Raw genomic sequence first — 6,721 nt, 5'->3', positions numbered from 1 at the left:
ATGATCTTTTTCTCCTGTCTGTCTCTTTTATTGGCACATTTCAGATATACATAATGATCACACTTATCATAGGGAATTTGTACCTGTACACGATATATCTTGATTTTTCTTTGTCTCTTTTAATGCCCCTCTCTTCCATCCCTCTTCTTCTCATTATTTACAAAAGCTTTCTTTCCATTTCTTCCTTCTAGTCTCTTTTTTCCTTCCTTTCACCTCCCCCTCTTTTGTTCCCCTCTCTGCTTAAACATTTTCCTCTGATTTCCCAGTATACATTGTACAATTTGATTTATATTTGCACTTTCAGATTCTCACACCAGAAAATCAATGGGGTATTTACATATGTGTACCTGACTTAGTTCACTTGTAAGAGTGTGATCTCAAGGTCCATCCATTTACCTACAAATGTCTGAAGCTTATCCTTCTTTCTAGGAGATTAATGCTGCACTGTATGAAAAAAACCCCATATCTTTTTTATATCAATTGATGGGCATTTGGGCTGTTTTCAAAATGTAGCTATTAGAAACTGTGCTGCTATAAACATGAGTGTGTACATACTGCTGTGGTATGTGACTTCTATTTCTTTTGGAAAGGTACTAAGAAGAGGAATAGCTGGGTCAAATGGAACCTCTAGTTTTAGATTTTTTGAGAAATCTCCACACTGATTTCCATAGTGGTCGCGCCAGTCTGCACTCCCTCCAACAGTAGAGAAGGGTTCCTTTTTCCCCACCATCCCTCTAGCATTTGTTATTGATTTATTTATTGGTAATAGCCACCCTTTCTGGAGTGAGGCAGAATCTCAACATGAGCCTCACCTCCCAGTGAGCTGATTTTTACCAGGGGCCACCTGCGGCACATTTCCAGGAGCTGCTATGTCCTAGGTAGATCCTGCTCCACTCATTCCTACCTAACTCTCCAGCCTCATCTAACTCAGGATCAGCTCACCAGTGGGTTGACACAGCATTCAGTTCTTACCGCACCTCAACATTTACTGAAAACAAAGACCATGTCCGAATTCATTTTTTCTCTCACTTTAACACCTAGCAGAATATGTGTGAAATATGGTGAGCACTCAGCAAATATAGATTGAAAAATGCATTGATGTTGGAGACCTTGGAGGAACTATTTAGATTGTCAATCTTGGAAACATTGTGAATATAACTTACGTGGAGCTCACTGTTCACTAGTGACAGGATGTTTAATTATTAACTCTGCATTTTACATTTTAGCAGACTCTAGTACTATTAACAGTTTTCTTCTTAACTGATTTCTTTTGTCACAAAAATTTGAATATAACACCAAGAAAAGAACCATCTATTGAAGCTAGAGGGCATCATAACTTAATATTTGAATTTTCCTATTTCAGCAAAAGATCACAGAATTTCAAGTTATTTTGACATTTGTGGTGCATCCATGCTGTTCTGATAGGAAATACCAATGTATCCCACAAGCATAACACTCATATTACTCAAGTCTGCATGAGGACTCCACATTTCAGTAAGATAGGACGGAAAGAACTGGCTCTAGCTCTACCAGAAATAATGTCACAATGAAGGGGGTTGTCGTATGTTCTTGAAAATGCGTAATTGTTGAAATTCATGAACTGATTAATAAATAGTTATTAAGGTTAGCACCTTTTGATGTTAGATGTTAGTGGACGTTGGATAAGTAAAATACACTCCTAACATTCAAAATATTAAAAGCCATTTCAGGGGAAATATGGGTACCCCGAAATTTATGATAAAGATTTGGGTATCAGCTACTGTCCTAAATAGTTTATATTTAGTAACCCCTCCACATCTCACAGCTATCCCGTGGTTGCTTGGTTAATCTGTCTGTTTTGAAGGTGAGGAAAGGGAGAAGCAGTAATGGCCCTGGATGCAGCTCGTATGGCTCTGCCTCTAATATGTGTGTGCTGTTAACCTCCTTGCTACACGGTTTCTTGGCTCTACTGTTTAAAAATTGGCTCCGAATGATGGCATCAAAGGACAGTTGGAAAGTAGATAACAGGGAGAGCTCTTCAGAATTTCATGAGTTTGTGAATGAGCCTTAAGGAGGCTTGAACCATGGAAATGTGACCGGTGACCCTGAATAATCACAAAAGAAATGTGCAGATGTATGAGTGGGCAGATAGAGCGGGAAAACTGTGAGTATATCCTTGACTGGAGCTTGAGCTGTGTCCAGAGATAATGGAGCTAATGAACATGGAGCATGCTCTGTAATGTGGGTTGCTTCCAAGGCATCAAAGACATAAAAGTCTGGACTAAGTGTGTGAAGTTTATTTGGTTGGCAGAGAAAAATACTGATGATTTTAGGCAGGGCAGTTAATGTAAGTCTGACAATTTATGGTACCCTACTTCAGGCATGATGATAGTTCCCCAACAAAAAAGTAAAACACTAGGGCATTTCATTAAAATTTACTAAATAATTGATTTTTAATTTTCAAAACGAAGTGAAATTATTGAATTGGGCTTTTCTTCACTTTTTTGCTCAGGTGTACAAACATTATTTTTTAAATTTATAAGTTTATTGGTACATATTATATATACATAATGATCATGTTCATCATAGGGAATTTTTACCTGTCGTGGTATATCTTGTTTCTTCTTTTTGCTATTCTCTTCCCTTCCCTTGAACTCCTTTTCCCCTTCTTACTTACAAAAGCTTTGTTTTCACTTTTTCTTCTTTCCTCATATTTTCTTTTCCCTTCCTTTCAATTCTCCTTCTCTAGTTTCTCTTTCCATTTGAACATTTTCTTCCTATTTCACAATTTCTACTACACATTTTATTCCTTATTTACACTTTTGGTTTCTTACATTGGGGAAACAATGCAGTATTTAAAAATATGTGTCTGATTGATTTTTCTGGAAAGTATGGTCTCAAGGTGCATCCATTTACCTAGAAATGTCTCAAGATTAACCTTCTTTATAGCAGAGTAGTACTCCATTGTATAAAACAAAGTATAGCTTTTTAATGTATCCATTGATTGATGACATTTGGCCTGTTTTCAAGATTTAAATGTTATAAACTGTGCTACTATAAACACAGAATTCATATATTGCTGAATCATGATGCTTTTAATTCTTTTGGGGAGATACCAAGAAGGAGAATATCTGGATCAAATTGGAGATATAATCCTAGGTTTTTGAGGAATCTCTACCTGGGTTTACACAGTGGTTGTACCCGTCTACACTCTCACCAGCAGTGAAGAATGGTTCTTTTTCCTCACAGTCCTACCAGCAATTTTTTTTGGTTGGTTTCTTGATAATAGCCATTTTTTCTGCTGTGAGGTAGAATGGTAGCATTGTTTCAATCTTCATTTCTTGAATGACCAGTAATGTTGAATGTTTTTTTGTATATTTATCTTCTGTTTCTACTTCATCTGAGAAGTGTCTATGTTAGATGCCCATTTTTGGATTACATCTTTGAATCTGGGGCAGTGTCTGATTTTTTTGAGTTGTTTATATGTTCTAGATAGTAGTTCTTTGAGGAAGAGCTGAGAAAGGTTTTTCCCACACTATGGATTGTCTCTCCACTCTGTTCATGGTTTCTCTTGTTGTACAAGTGGTTTTTAATAAGATGATATTTCAGTTGTTGATTCTTTGTGATAATACCTGTGTGATTGGGGTTTTTTTGATAAAGTCCTTGAAATATCTTCAAGAGCTCTATTTTATCTTCCAGTAGAGTTAGTGTTTTGTTTTACTAATTAGATTTTTAATCTATTTTGATTTTAGTTCCCTGCATGGTGAAAGATGTGGGTCTAATCTTTAGCATATGGAAAAATCAGTTTTTCCAGAACCTCTTATTAAGGTGACTATCTGTGTTCCACTGAAGGTGTTTGGCTTCTTTGTGAGAGATAAGGTGGCTGAGTGTATCTGGAGTGACTTCTGTAGCTTCTAATCTGTTCACTTGATTCTGGGTCTTTTCTGTGGCCAGTACCATGTTGTCTTTCTGTACTGGGAATTGAACTCACAATCTAGTACTTGCTAGGCAGGTGCTGTGCCACTGAACTGTGTCCTCAGCTACCATGTTGTTTGAATCACAGTAGCTTTGCAGTATAATTTCAAGTCAGGGATTGTGATATCTCCTGTCTTGCCTCTGTGTCCAAAATAGCTTTTTCTATGTGAGGTCTTCTGTTCCAAATGAATTTTAGGGTTGTTTTCTCTAATTCTGTGAAATACACTCTTGAAATTTTGATCCACATTGCATAAAATCTCTATTACAATTTTGAAATTATGGACATTTTCACTGTATTAATCTTCCTAACCATGAACAAGGAATTTTTTCATTCTCTGATGTTGCCTTCAATCTCCTTTTTCAGAGCACTATAGTTTTCAATGTAGAGGTCTTTTACTTCCTTCATTAGATTGATTCCTAGGTATTTCATCTTTTAGATGCTACTATAAAAGGTCTTATTTTCCTAAATCCTCTCTCAGTGATTTTGTTATTTATGTAGGGGAAGTCTACTGATTTTTGTGGGTGGATTTTGTATCCAACCATGTGATTGAATTGGATATTAATCTGAGTTTTTGGATCTTCTATATAGAGCCTCATGTCATCCATAAATGATGATAATTTAAATTTTTCTTTCCTTTTATTTTTTTCTCTTGTCTAATTGCTATACATAATGTTTTCAGAATTATATTGAATCAGCTTGGTGACAGAGGACATCCTTGATGATTTTAGAGTGAAAATTTTCAGTTTTTGTCCATTTAGTATGATGTTGGCTGTTGGTTTTTATAGATGGCTTTTATAAAATTTAGGTAAAGATCCCTTATTCTATTTTTTCTTAGGGTTTTTAAAATCATGAATGTGTTTTGCGCTTTGTCAAACATTTGTTTTTGCATCTATTGAGATGATCATATGGCTTTTGTCCTTGGTTTTGTTACTATGATATACTACTTGTATTGATTTGTGTATGTTGAACCTTGCATCCCTAGGATGAATCCTACCTGGTCATGATGAAAAATCTTCATGATTTCCTGTATTCTATTTGATGGTATCTTATTGTGGGTCTTTTCATATATGTTAATTAAGGAGATTGTCTTGTAGTAGTTCTATGTTTTGTGGGATCCTTCTCCGATTTTGGTATCAGGATAATGCTTGCTTCTAGGGATGAATTTGCAAATATTGCTTCACTGTCAATTTCATTAAAGAGTTTGCGAAGTAGTGGTATTAGGTATTCTCTAATTTCTTGTAGAAATCAGCAGTGATGAGCTGGGTTATAGCTCAGTAGCATGGAGCCTGCCTGGCTAGTGTAAGGTCTTGAGTTCAATTCCCAATTAAAAAAAGAAAGAAAGAAATCAGCAGTGAATCCATTAGGATGGGGCTTTTCTTTGTTAGTAGGTTTTTAATTACATGTTCCATTTAATTAACTGATATTGGTTTATTCAAGAAATTTCTATCTTCTCGATTCAGTTTTTGTAATTCATATGTGTCTAGGAATCTTTCCATTTCTTCTGTGTTTTGAACCTTTTTTTTGTTTTTGGTACTGGGGATCAAACTCATGACCTCACTCTTGCCAGGCAGGTGTTTATGCCACTGAGCTAAATCCCCGGAGCCGTGTTTTGCATCTTATTAGAATATAGTTCTTGGAGTAGGTGTTGATGATCTGATTTCTGCAGCATCTGTTGTGGTTTCACCATTTTCATTCCTAATTGCACAGATTTGAGCCTTTTCTTCTCTTGTTTTGATGAGGTTGGCCAATGGCTTGCCTGCTTTATTTAATTTTTAAGTCAATTTTTTGAGTCATTGATTCCTTGTGTTATTCTCTTCATCTATATTCCATTAATTTCTGCTCTGGTCTTTATAGTTTCCTCCCTCATACAAACTTTAGGCTTGACCTGCTCTTCTTTTTCTAGAAGCTTTAAATGAAACATTATGTTATTTATTTGAGCTTTCTCTGTTTTCCTGATACAAGTATTCATTGTTATAAATTTCTTTCATAGGACTTCTCTCATTTTGTCTCCTACATTTTGGTATATTGCAATGGCATTAGTGTTTACTTGTAAAAACTAATTTTTTCTTTAATTTCATCTGTGACCCTTTGTTCAGGAGGGTGCTATTTAATGTACATAGATTTATGTAGTGCTTATGGCTTAGCCTTTGATTTCCAAAATGGGTGCTGGGCTCTCACCCTCTCCTGGTCAATGCCTTAACCTGAATAACTCACCAGCCACTGCAGCCCTCTGCATCCCCTGCATTGTTCACTGGTTCATTTTTCCACGGAGGCCTCTGGGGTTGACAGTAGTCACCATGCATCTGCAGGTTCAAAACTCCCCTCCCATGCGGTCCTGGCTCAGGGAAAAGCAGCATCTGCCACCTCCTCCTTCTTTATTGAAGTCTCTCTCTTCACTCCCCTCATGGGCTTCAAGTCTCACTTCAGATCTTCCCTGGGTCCTGGGGACACGTTTTTATCCTTCTTCTTATCCTCACATCACCATGTCCCAATATCTGGGCACCAAATCTCAGAGAGGTTCTTTCTCTCCTGCTTACCACTCTGCCATCTTCCTGAATGCTATAAATGTTAATTAATTAATTAGCTTCCTTAATTAATTTATTTGGGTATCAGTAATAGAACGCAGGTATAAATGTTATTTTAAATTTTATTTTATTTGTAATTGTTTGCAATACATGATGTTCTCTTAATCTTAGGGAGTAAGTCAACATACATGGCACACTTTCATTCAGATGTTCTAATGTTAATAGTTAGAGTCCATGGTGA

This window comes from Cavia porcellus, unplaced genomic scaffold (assembly GCF_034190915.1).
Source record: "Cavia porcellus strain 051 isolate PalLab524CR breed Dunkin Hartley unplaced genomic scaffold, mCavPor4.1 scaffold_2, whole genome shotgun sequence".
NCBI lineage: Eukaryota > Metazoa > Chordata > Mammalia > Rodentia > Caviidae > Cavia > Cavia porcellus.
The sequence above is the reverse complement of the archived record's forward strand: the minus strand, read 5'-3'. Positions refer to the sequence as shown.